The following is a 19,545-nucleotide window of genomic DNA, read 5'->3' on the forward strand; positions in this document are numbered from 1 at the left end:
ATTTTTATTTTCATTAGTAGTATACAGCCATGTTTAAAAAGATCTAAATGTTAATATGTCCTTTTTCTTTAATGTCAGAGGAGCTGTATCGTCGCTGGCTGCTTCCAAATATTGAAGAAACGCAGCTCTGACAAGCTCCGGAGTTTTCGACGCTCCTATAAATGCATCAAGAGTCCGGAGCGTCTTCCTTTTCACGTCTGGTCAGCCTCGGTGTGAGAGGAAGGCACCAAAAAAAAAAAAAATCCCCTCTGACTGTGAGTGTGTGTACGCAAGAAAAAGGGAGCGAGACTTCGCCTGCACCTCAATCTGCTCCGCATCTTTCCACCGGACCGCAGTGGATACAGCCGGCTGGAGGGGACTAGCACATCTACAGCACAAGATGTAAAGGAGGTGTTTGTTTTTTTGTGTGGTACAGAGCGTGTTTCACAGGTCCGTTTGTTTTAAGGAGCACAGCACAAAAAGCGAAAGCACTGCCAGGCTTTTTCTTTGCGCTCTTCCCTCACTGCTAAGTGGGGATGCAGGATACGCAGCATCACCGGCATCGTTAGAATAAAACACCTTCGAGTTCAGCAGGCCGATCAGATTTCAAGGCAAGTGAGGGACTAAGGAGGAAATATAAAAGTCTCCACCGGTGTGAAAAGGACTGCTTGTCTTCGGAGGATAAAGTGAGCAGGGGGTAGCTATTTTTCCAACTATTTGGGGATGTGGATGTTTTTCTATTCTCCGGGCGCGCTAATGCCCCATATAACAGGAAATGATTTGGCCATCTAAAGATCAAATATAACTGGACTGCTGTTGGTGTTATCGTTTTATCTGCCCAGCGAGTCTCGGTGTGTGGAGGGAGGCGCGGAGCAACATCCAGAGAACTACACAGAGGGGGGGAATTGAGTTACATCGCAATTACGCTTTTCTTGCAAAACGACGTATTTCTGCGGGCAGCGGACACACACACACACACACACACACACACACACACACATACATACACACACACACCAAAACCTGAGCCAAACTAACTGAGAATTTATTTCAGAGCTGGACAACAGGGAGCACACAGATAACCAGGTAAGCCAAGTTTGTAAAGTCAAAAAACGCATTAAAAAGCATCATGTGGGAAATGTAGGCTACTGAATGCGTAAAAATGTGATGAAGGTAATACACTGCGTCAATGAAAGCTCATTTGTAATATTAGGCTTCATTGTGCAGCAGAAGTTGAGACATTGATTATCCATCATGTGCTGGCTGTGATTTGGTGTCTTTACCTGTCTGACTGTGACTCCACACACTCGCTCTGCCGGATTTCTCCCTGCACATTTTCTTATTTCTATATGTTGCGTTGGTGAACTCCTGCTGTAGCCTAATTGTTGCATGTTGGGGCTGAATGGAAGAAAGGGGTCCTCGTGCAGCAGAGACTGGCGACAGGGAGTGAAATCATTAATTGGTGGGAGGCAGAGGCCGAGGACGTTTCAGTCGTGACGGATGATAGGACGACTTACAGTGATAAAGTGTTCAATTTAAGTGGAGTGATACAGATCAAGCGTAAATTCATTAAGGGGATGATCGATCGCTGGTGTGGCAAAGTGTTGCTTTAACACTCCGTCCAGACTTGGATGTGGACAGTTTAGACTTTTACTCATTTTTTTATTTATTTATTTGTACTAAAAAGAAACAAATAACCTGAACGTGATGTTGTAATGAGATTTAGTGAGAGGGGATGGTTGGGGAAACGCATGAGCTAATTGTTGGCACCACCTTGTGGTTCATTTTAGTGTCTGTTTTTGGCTCCACTTGTGGCATCCACAGGTTTTTGCTGTGGATGCCAAATCAAACAAACCCCCTTTTTGTTTATCCTCTCAAAGAATTAATGTGCTGTGAAGTGATGCAGCGGTAAATTAAAATGTGGGAAGCATTTGACCCGCAGGCAGTAAATGGTCATAACCACAAATAAAAACAGCAGATGTGTTTTCAACAAATGCATCTGCATATGACTGAACGGGTTGATTATCCATGTTAATATCTACTAATGCATATTATTTTGTCGTCCAAATGTAAATGTGTGATGTCTCTATGTGGGTTTGGCTCATCTGCACCCCTGGTTAAAGGTTGCTCCTACTATTTGATTATATTTTCTGTCATGTGTAAGAAAAGAAAGTTATCTGCACTTTGCTTAGTCTCCATTTTTTCACTAAAACAGTTGCTGAAGACTTTATTGGCAACTGCATGGTACCCACCTGTTAGTGCAACACTGGTGCCAGCTGCTGCTAGCGTTTCTGCAAGCTCAAGTACTTTGTGTTGATCCCAAAATGAATAAATGCTGCATCCATAAACACAAACTGCTTTGCTTGCTGTCTTGTTATAAGTCAGATATTTGCGCCACTGTATCAATTTCATGTTCATAAGTTTAGCTGCAGCCCGGCAATTCAGGTGCACACTGTATTTGATGCCAAACTTTACAGCTGACGCCCCAAAGGAACACTTAAAGTCTCAACAGCTCATTAATTGGGAATGGTGATAATGTTGGATTGGCGTTAATGTGCAATTATGGATTGGGTGCATGTCAACAATTTATTGTCTGGCAATCCCAGTTCTAGCTGTTCTGAAATAGAGTGTAGGGTTTGAAAGCCAGCAGCACCAGCATGTGGGGATTAGTCTTTAGGGGTGGCCAAATTAAGACTAATTTGATGTTACTGGACAGCCATTTACACAGGTTTGTAAAGCCAGATGGTTAGAATAAAAAAGTTATTAAAGCTACTTTTATGAGATGGAAACTGATATTGCAGTTCCATCACAATGGACCAAACTCAGTCCACAGAAAAAGACAGGTACAGATAATACATTGACCTTGAGTTAAGATCATTTTACAAGCTACTATTTCCTGTATTTTGCCTTTTAGCCTACAGGAGAGAGTCCATTTTGTCTATTTGTGTGTTCACTTCACTTAGGACATCAGGTTATTGCATTACTGAGGCTGGAAATAATAGAAAATGTACAATCACTAAAGATCTAAGTGAACCGATGCAGGTCAGGTGATCAACAATGAGGTCATGCTCTGGATTTAAGAGGTTGGCTACTGTTTTATTAATGGTCCACTTCCACATTTCCGTTTTTTTCTAAGGCTCATTGAACACACCATGTCAGTGTGTACCGGGTGTGCACGCGCAGTGATGCAAGTTTAGGAAATAAACAACTAACGTCACTGAAACGAGTCAAAGGTGGTCAGAGGTCGAGGTATGTTATCTTTAATTTAGTTCCCGTCTTGTGTTGAAGAATATTTAAGCTAGTAGCAAAGTTCCGCTCTGTATTAGGAGACATTTTGTGTCTCATGTACCTGCTGTATTTTACGTCGTCACCTGCAGGCTGAAGGTTCTGCTGGTTACCAACAGTTTATTTAGGTAACAAACGTGATAGAGACAAGACGTTTCTATAGTACAGCTGCAACACGAAATATAGCTTGAGCTAAATTTAAAAGCCACTGTCTTAATTACCAGCAAGTGTTGACATGAGCCACTAACTTTACCTAGCACATTGCCACTCAATTAACGTAGAGGTTAGAATAACTAGAGCAAATACTTTTAATTATGTATAATGGATATTATTATCATTATTATTAGTTGTAGTAGTGTTGATGAAAGTCACCTGGCTACCTTTCCTGAAGTCAAGGCCAATTTTATTGAAGTTCTTAATTATATTCTTGATTAAATTGATGTTTAAAGGAGCAGTGTGTGGCGTTTAGTGGCATCCAGCAGTGAGGATTGCAGATTGCAACCAGCTAAACTTTTCTCCTGTGCCAAGCGTAACTGTTTGGAGGTTTTTAGCAGGAGCCGAATTATCCGCAGAGGTCTCGTCCTCTCCAAAATAAACAGAGCAGGTGATTTAAACTGGTAAAAACACTGAATAAAGCAGTTTCATGTTACAATTCGGTGTTTCTTTGATGCTGTTTGGCTCGTCACAGAAAGGCCGCTAGCCCAGCACCTGGTAAATCTATGCTCACTTTTTCTTTAATAACTTAAGATCCAGACGTTCAGGAGGTTTTTAGCAGGAGCCGAATTAACCACAGAGGTCTCTTCCTCTCCAAAATAAACAGAATAGGTGATTAACACAGGTAAAGACACTTAATAAAGCAGTTTCACCTTTAAATCAGTGTTTTTCCAGTGCTGTTTGGCGTGTCACGGAGGGGCTGCTAACTATGTTGGCTGATGCTAACATGCGAATGGCCCTATCTAGAGATGGTTTGTCTATTCTGGGCTTCTGTAGCAAGAAACATGGCAGTGCAATATCGTGGTGTCCATGGACAAGGACCTGCTCCCTATGTAGATATAAACAGCTCATTCTAATTCAGATTCAGATTCAGACTCGGACAACTTTATTAATCCGACCAGGGACAATTTATTTGAACAGCTTGCCTTGCACACATATTATAACATAACATACAGTAACATGTAGACACATAAATAAATGAGTAATAAAATAAAAAGCAGAAATAATAATATGTCAAGGAGTTGGAATAAAGGATTCTATAAATAGCCTAATAAAAGTCAGTAGACAGATGATCTTACAACAGATAAAAAAAACAGTAAAAACTACAAAAACAAAAATTTACAGAGAATTTAAAAGACGAATAGCTGAGGGAATAAAAGATTTTGAATGCCAGATAGTTTTACAAGCAGGTAAAGCGTTACGATGTCCTGATGGTAGCAGAGAAAATTTGCCTGAAAGAACATGTCAAGAAGAAGCTAAAATAGTTGTGGCTTTCTAGAGGATTTGTTGACTACAAAAACCGGTCAACTTCTTATTTTGATGTGATTAAACACTAAAGAAAACATTGTATGATGTTCTATTTATGCCAATATATCCCCCTAAATCCTACACACTGAACCTTTAAAGTATTAAACCATGTTTAACTATTATGCATTACATTAAAAGATAAATTAAACTAAAATCTTCAATAAGAAATGTTGTTATTGACAATTTGCTTGGGATCATTAATTTCACCAAGACATTTGTAAAATGATCACATTATGTGATTGCACTGTTGTGATATCATTCAGCTAAAAAGCAGTAAATATAACATTAAGTTATTGCTCAGACGGAAACCAATAACACTATATTGCTTTGTAATGAAAGCCCTTTGAGGCAAATTTAGGATTTGAGTTGTATACATTTATTGACTCGACTTGCTCCAGACCAAGACCCTTCAATTATGTTGAAATGCAGTCTGATGATATTACTTTTAACAAATCACCCACCCAAAACAGACGCTGGAAAATGTTTAGTTTGCTTTTGATAGAGTGCTGTGGAAGAGTGGAGGGAGCAGCAGATCAGAGCAGCTTGACGCAGACCACTTAGCATCAGGACAGCACAGAAAGGGCTCGACCAAGTCCCAGACCAGCAGCAGATCTGTTCTGAAGCAAGGAGGGGGCTCAGATAACAGCAGAGTGGCCTAAAGGTAAAATCTCTGTCACAGATGTTCAGTCTATTCCTCTTCTGGATTTCTACACAAAACACCACATTTCTATTTTTAGTGGCACTAGCAAGGCTTTATGGCTGTGTTTTCGTGCTGCACTCGGCGGAGGTGCAAACTCTGGTAGATTTCCAAATGCCATTTGGTGCAAATTTAATTTTTGTGTCCTCCTGTGCCTGTTTGTGGATTTGATGGCTCCGTTTCATAGCTCTGTTTCAGAGATAGGTGGAATGGCGCTGCTCACTTCACTCACAGGCTGCAGTTTATTTGTTTGCGCACTCCAGAGTTCACTTGTTTGCAGTGCTGTGCCTAACGAAACAGTTCCACTGTTAACAGAGCACAGTGGGGCGTTGTTGACAGCTGGTGTACCTGGAGCAGTGGTTGGCAATTAGGTTCAACCAAGGGCCAGTTTTTCAGCACACTGGGGGCCAATGCTGGTTTATTGTTTGCAGCAGAGACACAAATCTTTGTGTTTTCAGTCCCTTTGTTTGAGCATTAATATTTTTAATCTTCTTTGAATTAGCCCACACATGATCTCACTCAGATTTATAGTATGCGTAGTATGCATAAATTTACAGCTTGGTCAGGGGCCAGATTTGGCCCACAGGTTGCTATTTGCTGACATCGAGGCTACAATAAACAAATGGCTGGAGGTGCATCAGGCTTTTTATGCTCTATACTTAATTATACATATTGCACTAAATATATATAGCAATCATTCAAATATTGCCTTGATTAGCCCCACTACTGAAACTGCAGATTGGCTCTGAAAATCCCTAATTTAAGATGGTACACGGAATTGTATTGTGATAAATATTTATGATTATGGTAATTCGCTTGCCTTCTACCACTACTATTTGTTAAATACTACATGATTACTAGCAAAACAAATAATGATAATTAAGCTACTTATGGCACTTAAAAAGTAAGGGTGAATACCTCATTTGCAGAAATGGGAGCCGGCTATTAATCATCATACATGCACCAGAACCGCAGCTCTGTGAGAAATTACTGTGATTGGATAGATGAAAGTTCAGAAAGATGACTTGCATGTGACGTGATGAGAGATTTGTAACTAGCAATTTAATTTGCGATATGCGTTGTTTGATGGGATCCTCCAGCTTCACATTCTGGTCAGTCAGAGTCGATATGTAGGTGTTTAGCTGGCACCTTAAAATGTCTGCTTTGGTTAAAAATGCAGCCTGTGTGTTTCCTTCTTTCGGATTAACGTCCATTAAATGTGTCTCATTTGTACAAAATAATTAAGTTATTGCAGTCAGGTGCACTGAACTAATTATGGCGGTTTGGCAAAGTCACTTGGACACTTTACGAGTAGAAGCTTTATTAAGCATAAGCACATTCATTCAGTCATTATCCATAGCTGCTTATTCTGGTACATTGTTAGTGGTGGTCGGGGTGGTGGTGGTGGGGGGGGTGCTATCCTAGCTGACATTGGGCCAGAGGCGGGGTACACCCTGGACAGGTTGCCAGACAATTACAGGGCTGACGCATAGAGACAGACAACCATTCATGCTCACATTCACACCATTGGGTAATTTAAAGTCACCAATTAACCTGCATGTCTTTGGACTGTGGGAGGAACCTGGAGAATACATGCAACCTCCACGTTGCACTATAGATTGAATCACCATGATGTCGGGCTCATAACAACTGCTTCTGGGTAGAAAACTGGAAATTGATTTCACTTGTGGAGATATGTGAAATGGGCAGACTTGTTTCTTCTGTTTCTTTCTGGTATCATTTTCAGCTGTAACTTCAACGTTTAAAGATACATAGTTTAACACGGTGGTCCGACCCATTTGACATTTCTGCTGTGCTCATTTCATTGCGTACTGTGCTGCTTTGCTCGTTGTCCTTGAAAACCCAAATCTACTGGCATTGAAGTAAAGCAATGTTCTGCTGTGGATGGGACCGCAGCAAAAAATATTTCATCCTCCTGAAAAGACTTAAGTGTACTCTATATTTGGAATGTTTTTACCACTTTACCTTACACACTAATTGATCGAGGCAGCGGTGGACCAGCAACTCCCAAATTTTCGCAAAGTAGAATTACTGTGTTTGTCAAAGGAGTCTGCTGGGTTTTAGATAATGGCCTCAGTTCCCCATCTAAAAGGGCTGTCAAGGTAAGTGGTGAAAATATTCTAAATATAGCGTATATTTATACTAATATTGATTTTTGTAGGTGGGTTTTTTTTTATGTGGCTAAGAGCTAACCCATTGTGGCAGCGCTTGCTAAGTGCTGTTCCATTTGATGCATGTGACGTGGCGATTTTCTAGCTGGAAGTTTTTGTGAACAAACATTGTGATTCCGTCTGTAACCCAAAATTAGAAGACATAGTACCATCTTGTGCTTTTTATGTAGTAAGAATACAGTACTGAGTTTCCTTTAATTTACAGGTGTGTTAGATGAGTGAATACACGGCCCGGCTCTTGGGGTCTGTGTGACATTGCCTTTCCGAGGTCTTGGCTGATGGTGCTGAAGGTTAATTATCATCAGCTGCTTTCTGTCTCGCAGTGAGGGACAGAGTGACAATCACTAGTCCTTAACGAAGTCTCTTCTCCTGTGAGTGGGAAGGAACAGTGCTGTCGTGCTCTGCATCTGTCCTACTTCATTTAGCCAGCCGTCACTGCAGCATGGCCACACTCATGACTGAATGCTCACACATAGTGTACATTAAATACGGCTTCTTTTTTTTTTTTAAAGTGAGGCTGTTTTGTCTTTGCGCTGAGCAGGCTTTTTGTTTTCTTCCTTGCCTTCATAGGTCATGTTTAACATATTCATTGTGCTAATATATCCGGTGGAGTCGTTTGCTCAAGGTTACACTAACAATGTCCTTCACACGATAAACACGGCATGCTAATGGCACTCAGGTGTACCTCTTCACCTTCCTGATTTCCACTCTCACTATACATTACCTGACAATCTTCAAGGTTGAGTCTTTAGGGCATATCTGTGGAGAGCTGCAGTGGAGTGTTGGCTGGCGTAGATCCACAGATGCTTAGTGAAGTGGGAAAAAAGTCACTTGTACTTTTAGCTACAGGTACTTCTTGCCAGAGAGGATGCCATTGATAACGCCACCTACAAAGTTCTGATTGGCTTTGTAGGGAAGCTAGGGAAACAAGACATCAATAAGAACACCAGAACAGTTTGAACCGCTGAAAAATCTGAGATGTGGGCAGCGATTCAGAGGTCTGGAACCAGACTAGCTTTGGCCTGCAACAAACTTTATTTCAGAGTAAAAAAAAAAAAAGTTCTTTTTTGCCTCCAATTACCTTTGAATTACACTTAAATACTTATGATTTGCCTGTGAGTGAGCCAACTTGAAGAGAAAGGTTATGTTAGACGCGGCTAATTGATGATGTCATTGATCTCTGTCAGTTAAAAGACTGATCGCATCTAAAGTTGACCTGAATGTACAATTACGCAGTTGAGCAAGATGTCTAGTTATTTCTAAATCTACCTAGCTGCGGCCAAACTTTAACTGTCAAGGCTACAATACTCTATAATCATTATGCATAGTTTGCCCACGTATGGAACAAGATCATTGCCACAAGCAGTGTCATTGACATTGTGTCTGCACAGCAACCTTTCCAACTATGTTACTTTTTAAAAACTAGGCTCCAGACCTTCAGATTCACATTCTGCTGCAGAGCGCGTTGTTGGAGACGTTATTTCTCACTGCCTCAGGCTTTTTGTGCACACAACACTTTGACTGAGATGAATGAGAGGGTATTACTTTGTCATCCAAGCTCCCATAGGTCAGCATTAATTTAGCTACAGTCAAACAAATTCCAGAAAGTCTGGTTCACATTCAGTCAAACAGATTCATGTTCAGGCAAAACTGAAACGAGCGTTGCAATAAAACTCATATCTGTGTTTTGCAAAAATAAAACAGAGAAATATCTTGCTGCTACAACACCGCAGGAAAGCCCCAATTTGTAGGTACCTTTGCAGGGATCAAAGCCAGTTCATACGGGGTTACATTCGGTAACCATGTACTGCAGTGTTCCTCTGTTTTCGATGGTCTTAAAAACTGAAGAAGCAGGAAAGAGCTATGAAACTTTTAATTATGTGTCTCACAACATGTGGTGAACTGCTGTGTTGAGAGATTTTGTAACAAAACAGGAAGGACCATGATAGATAACACTGAAAAAATAGCAGAAACAGTTCGTGAGTGAAAGTAAGCCTAGCTCCTGTAATATCCTAGAATTTGAGATTTCTTATTCCTCATTCCTTGTGAGTCCATACAATTATTTGGTCTTTTCACAGTGACAAGTATACTGCATTTTCTGAACTAACATTTTTGCAAAGTGAATAGTCATCATGATGGAGCCAGTCTGTCTACTGGTCTGTTTGTCTGCATCCATCCGATGGAAATACTCAAACACACTCAAAGAGAAATAAAGTTATAGAGGTAGAAAGGCAAGTAGAGTTTTCTGCCTCTGTTTTGAATAAGTGCCAGGCTGAGCAAACATGATATTATGTCTGCAAGGGCCATTTGCAATGTGCTGACAAGAAAAGTGAAGTAAGATTCATGGTCTCATTGCGTTCTTGATCAATTGATGGATTGGACATGGGAGCCCAACTCCCCAAAGTTGTGAAGGTTAACCAGCTACCGCACATCCATCCTTTAGCCTCTGAAGCATGCACGCAGAAACCAGCGACGATGCAAAGCAAAGACGTGTCATTTACCTGGAAGCTGGTGTACTTCAGGGTACATTTGACAACCTAACAGTACACACAAGACAAATCCTCTTTCAGACACACTTTAGCAGTTTTCAAAACGTAACAGACGAGAAGAGAGTTACTTGCAGGGCCCCCATTGTAAAAACATAGATCCTTGGAGATAAGAGCTTAAGAGCCTGCACAGGGTTGTCGTTTTTGCACAAGTCATCTGCTGTTGTCATGTTACATCTTTGTGGCCCAGTTGCAAGCACAGCACGGGCCAGTGTCAGGTCACGGCCTGGTCGTTGAGAATCACTGACTTACAATATGTATGCGATTCCTCTTGGGCTCATTTCTTTTCTCATTTTTCTTATGATAGTATGCCTGCCTATGTGTGCACAGTGAGCCTTTGGGAGTGGTTTATCTGGCTGTCTAAGATGATCCATATCCACTGCACTACTTGTCAACTGTTTAGACAGTGATAAACGAGAGGTAGAATATGTGCAAGGCAGGCTGCCATAGATAAAGCACCTGCTGGGATTCTGACCTACCTGCGGTCAAGAGAAAAGAGAAAACCTAGATGGACACACCAGAGATAGATGCGCTCTTTTCTACATGCCCAGCAAAGAAGTGCCACAGACTTTCAGTCAGTGTTGATGTAACGATACTTATAGGCACACAGCAAGCTAGGGTTGTCATAAAAACCCATGCTTCTGTGCCACGTCAATGACAAAATTCTGAAAACGTGATGGTACTCTTTAGTCTCCAGTGCTGTTGGTGCTTTAGGCACAGGGGATGCAATTCTCCTGGACCTAAAGTGGCAGCATGCACGCCTTCAAGTGTTCTAATCTGCCCTTAAATACCAAAAAACAGAACTCCTACCAGCACGGAAGAACAACAGCAACACGTACTGTAGAAGATAGCAACAAGTGAAGCTGCAGTGACAGCACCACCTTGACCTGTCAAAAGAAAAGCGTTTTTTCATGAGGCCAGCATATATTTTTAAATTCCTTGCAAGGTGAACAACATGAATTTACACACTACCTCAAATGCCGGCAGAGTGATGAGGTGCGAAGCAAGTATTCTGCTTTTAGCGCTGCATATTTGGCTTTTATTTTTTATTATTTTTTTTCCCTAGTCGGCGAGAGTTAAAAAAAGTTCAACAAAATCAGTCAGTTGTCCTGGCTGTCCGGTTGCTCTCAGCATGTTGTTGTCAGCACTAGTTGCTTTAATTTTGTTGATAAGATAATTTTGTTGAGAGACAAACACCGCTTTAACATTTTATTGTTTTAAAAGAAAAGTCTCTTGTTAGATATGCTGTCTAGTTGATTGTCTCATTGTGTTAGTTTATGATGGGTAGTTAACAACTAGTTTGGTAGGCCTAGTTGTTGGGTATAAATAACAGACTGCTGGCAGATACTGAACTACGGTGGCCATGAGGGTCAAAAAACAACAACATTTCCCAAAACACTACAATATATCAGAAAACAAAACAACATTTGGGGAGACTCAAACCAGAAAAGTAAAGTACTATTCGATAACGAGACCTTGTTGCTGATTGGATGCACTGTCTATCTGTCTGCAACAACTGTAAGCACTTCTTCTTCTGTCTGATTTCTAGTGGACTGGATACATCGCAGCACATTGCTGCCCCTTACAGGTCAGGAAGTTAAGATAAAATCAAACTTTATTTACTCCTAAACAGGGTTTCCAACTTGGCATCTTTCTCGCTAGATTTAACAACTTTATTTATAAAAAGCGACTAGTGACAAATTTAGCGATGTATTCTCACCATCAGGATAAAAACAAGAAATGTATTTAATTATTAACTATATTATATTTCATTCCCATACATGCTATACAGGATTATCCATGACTCCTCTGCTGAGTCTCTCCTTCTGTCTCCTTTTGTGCTGTAGCACTGCGCAGGCACTGGCTGGGCCTGGGGCAGGTGCAGGGCAAGCAGCGGGGATGCTGCTGAGCGTCCTTCGTTACTGAGCCTTCATTGAGAATCGAGCGCTATTGATCTTACGCTCCCAGTTTAGACAGGCAGACAAGAGAACCGGCACAGTTAGGTCGGTTCTCAAAATCAAACAATACCACAAACTAACTGCCTGATGGTTGGGCAGCGGAGGACCAGAGACTTATTATGTTCATTGGAGTAAAACTATTGTTTCTGCCAATGGAGCCTGGTGGCTTTGAGGAGAGCAAAACATAACAGCATCAGTTTCCCATTGTAAAGTCTGTCTGAAAGCACAGTGACGCAGTTTCGCTGCTGCCCCCGTCAACTGTTGCCAGACTCCTTTGACACTAATTTTTACTTCACAGCTGTCATGCCATTCAAAAACTTTGTTTAGGATTTTTCTGTCGAATTAAATTCACCAAAGTTGTAAAATGCTTCCATTTCTGTCAGAGTATGACTGATTAAATTTTTTCCCACCACCATTCCCTCCCTCCTTTCACATGTAGCATCCACATACCCCTGGATGTGGAGCTGTGGACATGTGTCTGGGCAATAAATGTAACGAGATCCATGATAAAAGGTAAATTCATCAAATTCAGTGTTCCATATAGCTATTTTCCAAGCTTCTGTAATGTTAGTCCACCTCACAAACACCTATGAGACTACTTACCTGGGAGTAGAGCAGACAGCGGCTTCGGAGACGGACCTTCAGGTGCTAGCCATTCCTTTCACTGCAATAGTAGTCTCATAAGCTGGGAGTTTGGCAGAAAGGACCGCGGGGTAGCAGCTATGCACAGTGTAGACTGCTGCACAGCAATTTCCCTTTAGGAATAAATAAAGTTTTATTTGATCTTATACTCCACATCTGTGACAGGCAGCAACACGCTGCAAGGCATTCAGTCCACCAGAAATCAAACAGAAGAAGTATTTACATTTGTCACAGACTGACAGACAAACACATATAATTGCCCAATAGTACCTGGGAAATGTCCTTTTTTTTTTTTGTTTTTTTTTTTTTGTTTGTTTGTTGTTTAAATATTGATTTTTTTTTTTTTTTTTTTTTTTTTTTACATGTTGTCATGTTTTTGGAAATGTTATTTAGACCTTACTAACCACTATTTTAAATCTTCCATTTTTAAGCAAATTGTTTTAAATTAATTGAAGTTTGTAGAACAAAAACATTTATTTGAGTACAGCATGACTGACCCAGAGATTTTCATGATTATCATTCATGGACAGTTATGCTATTATCAATAAATATAACCCTACCTTTGGATTCCATTATTGAAAATTAGATAAGTGTACAGTTAATGGAATATCTCACTAAATGCAAATTGCTAAACTGATCAATTCTTCTATAAATTGTTTTAGCAACTTTACTAGAATATTGACCACCAATACAGGCCTGGAGTCAATATATAAAAAAAATATTATTAGAAGTTGAATTGCATTACAAATCAGAAAAATCATAATTAGAAATTTTCCCCAAGTCATTCAGCCCCACTACATTGTCACTTTTGTACACAATATGTGTTTTAAATTGATTTAAATTTGATTTCAAATTATATTGTTTTTTATATCTTAAAACAGTCTTTGTAAAATTTTCTATATACTTAACATATATATTTAAATCTAACACTATAAAAGGTGCAGTCAGTGATTCTAATCCAATACGCTTTTCGTCAAATTCAGCTAATATCTCCTCAAGGTCTGCCAACTATCTATTGGGTGTGTCCACTGAAACAAAAATCTGGTGTGGATCGGACCAAGTCACCCAACACTATTCTAGCCTGGCACCAACAGGGGGCATCATGCTTGTGCACAGGACAAGGGAAAGTTCCATGGATGTAAAAAGAGAAGGACAGTAAGGGCAAGAGGGATGGTAAATCTGGCACATGCCAGCATGCTGAACTTCACAGCACATTGCCAAGAATCTTTCTCCAGAATCTCTGACTCCACCTTTATATATATATATTTATATACAGTGCAGTATATGGCATGTTATTGATGTGCATAAAATATATATAGTAAATACGTAAAATTTTAATGAAGGACATGGACTTCAGTTTGGGTTAAAAGAAAAGTTTGTTTTTATGCACTCTCTCCTCAGTGTCCTCCTCATGTACCACTTAGTGGCATGCAATGTAAAAATGAGAGGGCATATTGATTGTTTTCTTAGAAGGTAAACTAAAGCTGGTGCCTTGAGTCAGGCAGTTGGCAGCCATTCATTCACGCAATTTCACAAAGCCCTTTAGGTCACTGTACATCAGGGTGGATTTCAAAGACGGCCTGTGTAATGGACTCTGAAATGGCCCCAGTCTCAGACTCAAACATAAGGAAAGGAGAGATGTGTAATTTCCCTTTGCACTATGTTGACACAGATAAATGGTCTCCTTGCCGTCGCCTCACCCTCATTATTATGCTACAGGGGAGGTGAGATTTTCACCACTGCAAATCAATAACACATTAAGGTTGTAAACTAATAAAAGATATGCAAGTGAGCTGGACAAATCTTGCTCACTTTTTGCTGAGGTAATCATCCATGATTAACCTCTAATTTTACAGATGGCTTGAACTGCGAAGGATTTGTTTTGGAGATGAATACAATGCAGTATCATTTGCACGATGGAGCTCTGTATCACTTTGTCTCCCAAGAATTTGCATGTTGACCACACTGTTGTGTCTAAAGAAAGTGTAATTTTGTGTGCATAGGGGGAAAAAAACTTTTCAAAGCATTTATCCAGCACTATCCTGGCTGTATGATACTTGTTGCCATAGCAGCCGGTCCTTACCTACCACTTTGTGTCATTCTGGTGATGATCCATAAAATGTAAGTTAATGTACGAGTCCATCAGCACAGGAACACAGTGCAATTAGGTCATGTCATGTTGTCAGACTGTGGCTATTGTTGAGTTACAGTGTCTCTCACCATTGCCTTTCAGACCTAACTGCTCCGCCTGACCATGCAGAATTACTCATTTCATTCATTTTTTTCAAATGAATAAATAGTAAATAAACTTAGCATTTAAGGTGGAAATAGCATCTTTTAACCATATATAGTTCAGGTGTTGCGTTTCTGAATGTTGTGGCTTCACTTCTGCATAAAACGTTTGTTTATCTTTTCATAGTTGTTTGTCTTACAAAGGCCATGCATTATTCGCTTCAGTTGTAGCATATAAAGTTGCGGCAAGACACACTTTTTAAAAGGTCTTTGGTAGAGACAAACATCATAAACCTGATAGCCGAGGTGATGCAGAGTCATTCGATGCTTCTTCCACATTTTTTACTGTGTCATAGAAATATACTGACATGATGTCCCAAAAACAAATAACAACTTTTACTACATGATTCTTTTTTCTCTGCAGGAAAGACTTATTTATTTAAATGAGTTTATAGTTTTTTAAACCATTATCTTCCTCCCAGCAGCATTATGGCAGGGTAGGATTTTCTTTAACATGTAGAGCCATGAATTTATTCAGTGGGAGATAGACAGCAGAACTTTTTTTATTATGAGACTCCAATGGCTTCAAGATAAAAATAAACCAACTCAGGAGCAGCAGCAGCAGTATGGGCTGTGTATGGTCAGCCACTGTGAAATCAGACAATTTTTAAAAAACCTGCAGCAAGTCACAGCATACAGATATTTTCATTCCTGATTTAAATGCCACAAACAACAAGTCGTGCAAAAGCCCTGGATAAACAGACTCAAAACAAACTGACAACACGGCAGAGGTGTGGAACAATCTTGGAGCTGCACTGGATTGTTGTGTGAAATTTCAAGATTTGTTTTCATGGAAAGGCAGTTTAAAAAGTGATTTTGGGAATGAATAAGTAATTAGAGTAAACGTGTTTTCAGTTTTACCAATCTTTCAGCCTTCAGTTCACAGAGAAGTATTAAAAACCACATGCTGTGCCTCTTACAGTTACTGGATCTCAACCCAGTGGATCATCTGTGGAAGATTTTGGACCAGTATGTAAGACAGCACTCTCCACTAGCATCTTAAAAACATAAAATGAGGGCATATCTTTTTGAAAAATGATGTAAATCCCTTCAGTAGAGTCCCAGAATCTATGCCAAGGTGCAGTGAAGCTGTTCTAGGACACTTTATTTTGGTTTTCCCTTTAATTGGTCACCCATCTGTAGCCCCCTTTTACACTGCCTCTTCAAGGCAGGGATGTTGTGCCATTATTCCACCACATGGGTCTGTGTAAAAGATGTGAACATCGAATTCTGTGTGCAACCCACCACCAGGAGATGTAAAAAGCTGTTAGCAGCAGTTAGCAGAAAATTCGAAGAAGAACTGCAACCAAACACATTTTTGGGGTATGTCCAGAATGCATGTACAGGTGTACCTTCAGCACCTTCATTTCCAGCAGACTGTAGAATCTTTTAAACCGGGTCTATATAATCTAATCTGAGTAGTAACTGTAAAATTTTGATTTATATAACCCTTAGCCTTAAATCTCAGTAAATCTGACATTATCCTGGAGTTGCTGCAGATTTCATCCCATTCCTGTTAATAAAATGACACACCAAAATCTCTTTCTCAGACACATTTAAGAACTGCTGGCCCTTTTTTATTGACCCCAGTATTACTATTATAATTTAGATGTTTAATGTCTTTCACCAAGGAGCTCAAGATAAAATTCTTGAGGTTCTTAGTGAAGGACATTAAACTCCTCAGAAATTAACAGAACACAGTCTTAATGTTAACATCCTCCCACAGAAATAGATAAAGTGAAGGTTTGCATCAATATCAATTTTCTTAATTTACAGGTCAAATTGCCAGTTTTGAGGGAAAAGGACACCACAATATTGTAATCACTGCCAAGTCCACTGAAACCTTAGCCTGGGAACCAGAGAGGCAGATGCCTCTGGTTCCCCTTGTATTCAAGCAGATTTTCTGCCCAAGGGGCCCTGGTTTGGGCAATCAGAACCATTTATTTAATGTGTGGCGGTTGATACAGTGACTGACAACTTGCAGAGCCTTTGTACTCAACGCAAGATATGTGATGTTGTCATTTTTGGCTTGCACAACGTCACATCTGGGACACAACAGGTAGCATAAACCTAGCTTAGTAAAGAGGAGTACTACTGAGACATTTTTAGGACAACCAAGATGACTGCACTTGATGTGGAAGTTTCTGTTGAAGAACTATTTTCAAATGCAGATGGCAAAACACCAAACATCATCACAACTCCTCTCTATACACTGTAGTATGTTCATACATGTCACGTTGCATAGTGTCACGTTTCATTGCTCTACTTGGCTGTGGGTCTACCCAAAAGTGTCCAAAGGCATTTTGGTTTATGACTGTTCACAACAACCTTGGAAACTGAAAACGAACTGAGAGGTTCCAAACTAATTTGCCATTTTAAATGGTTTAGTGATGTCAGGCTACCGAAACTTGCCAGCTTGAATGAATGTGATTGGACAGGATTTTGTCAAGGGCAAAGGCTGAGATTTAGCCTAGTTAATCTTTTTCCCAGAAAAACATCTTAGTGTGTTTAGAACTGAGGACAGTATTGTTACATGGTCCAAAACAAACAGAAGAATGTCGTCTGCATAAAACATAAGTTAATGGACAGAACTATTATATGACACCAAACAGAACAGCTAAGAACTAAATGGCAATCCATGGTGTGCCCCCTCCCCAGTTTATCATAAGAGGATATATAACCATTAGGCGGGTTATGCAGTAGACATACCCATTTAGTAGATGCCTCCCCAAATCCAAAGAACGCTATGGTCCTTCACTCTACCCTGTCAAATGCTTTTTCAGTTTCCAGCACTTAATGAACTGGAATTTAAAACTGCCCACACTATGTCAATAAAGCATCTAATGTTATCTGTAGAGCTACCGTTACGAATAAAACCCACTCGATCTTCATCCACCAGAGAAGTAATTGCTTTTTCTAACCTATTGTAGACAAACTCTCGGCATCTAATGGGATAAGGGAAATTGGGCAATACCTATTATAGTCATAAGGATCCTATTTAAGCCTAAGTGTAATAAAGTAGCTTCCATGAACCGATAACAAAGTCACTATACAGATATGATGTGAGATGCGTATGGCCAGTAAATGTTGAAATTCTGAATATTTATTCAGCGAAATCTCAGGCATCCCACTCTGGGTCTCAGTCCTGGAGACTATCATATTATTCTATCTCTCATTGAATACTTCTCCCATTGGTGTCTGTGGAAAATGAACATTGTTAGAATTGATCCTGGTACATCACTCCTAAAGCTCCCCATCTTGTGAACCAGCTCTCTGTGCCTTCCCAAGTCCCCCTCGCCAGCTCAGCAGGCAGCCTTGCACTTCACTTTGATTTGTGAATGTGAATTTTATCAAACATCAATATTCTCTTTTGAATCATATCCAAATGGGCATTTTATAGTTCTGCAGGCAAGACACGAGCTCTCTGCTCAATAATGTGCCTTTCCTAGCATTGCCAGACCACTTGTTATTCCCTCTCCAGTTCTTGAAGATGAAAATTAGAACTCTGCCCGTCTTCACTTGGCCACAACAAGACCATCTCTGAATAGTACAGTTTATATTTCTATGGATTGTGGTTGTTTAGTGTGACCTTGACGCCTAAGACAAGACCCTTCTCCTGTTCTTGGAAGTAGTTTACAATAGAGTATGATGCTTCATGCTGACTGAGGGAGACTTGTGTTGCACAATAAATTCTTGAGCCCCCAGAGTGTAATCCAAAGAAGAAAAATTGTACTCTTTCTTCATGTAGGTTTTAACAACTGCTGTGATTTGTCTTGCGGTGACAAAAGAGACCATTTGGTCAGGTCCCGTGGCGCTGGAGCTAAACATGGTGGTCTTTGGTCATTAACTGCTTCCTTTTCTTTTACCCCCTCTTTTTTTGCAGTACCCTTTTCTCCAACCATTCTTGCCCTTTCCATTTTAGTCATTTTCTTAAAGATCATATTTTACTTTTTCCATTTTCTATTTGCTCCTCTGGATGCTCATTCCTTGTCATGCTCCCCTCTGTCTATTTTTGCTTCTTCATTATGATTAGGCATTGGAACCAAATAGTATCCATCCATTTTCACTCTGAGACTTTTTCGGTGTCTGTAGTCTGACTTGTCTCTCAGGAGAAACACTCAGTGACTATGCTTCCCAGGCCCGATTGATCTGCTAGTCCTCTGCACCTAGCCTTTTTTGTCTGTAGTCTGCTTCCATTTCCTTTGAGCTTGCTTCCTCCACTTATTGTCGTCTTCCAGTTATCTCCTTTCCTCTCCTCTCCGCCTAATCTTACTCTCTTTATGGGAGATTTGAGTTTCATTGGTTTGCACCAGACTCTGGAGATCAGGTGCCACTGACCCCTCCTTTCTCCCTGTCATCAGTCAGTCTTGTAGAGCTGCAGAGCTATCTCTCTCCGCTTACTCCTCATCAACACTTGTAGCTCTATGAGACCC

At 40.3% G+C, this 19,545-nt stretch overlaps 1 protein-coding gene across 4 annotated transcripts in view; it reads left to right on the forward strand.

The window, feature by feature from the left end:
• The first annotated feature begins 220 nt into the window (after positions 1-220).
• The window catches only part of grik4 (glutamate receptor, ionotropic, kainate 4), a 438,583-nt gene continuing 419,258 nt past the window's right edge, over positions 221-19,545 (forward strand). For 3 of the 4 annotated variants that reach the window (XM_078167104.1, XM_033632251.2, XM_078167102.1), the window contains exon 1: positions 221-1,065. The gene's annotated coding sequence lies outside the window, so the exon portion shown is untranslated. The remainder of the gene's footprint in view (positions 1,066-19,545) is intronic. The other variant, XM_078167103.1, reaches the window with a different exon arrangement.

Source organism: Epinephelus lanceolatus, chromosome 4 (genome assembly GCF_041903045.1).
Source record: "Epinephelus lanceolatus isolate andai-2023 chromosome 4, ASM4190304v1, whole genome shotgun sequence".
NCBI lineage: Eukaryota > Metazoa > Chordata > Actinopteri > Perciformes > Serranidae > Epinephelus > Epinephelus lanceolatus.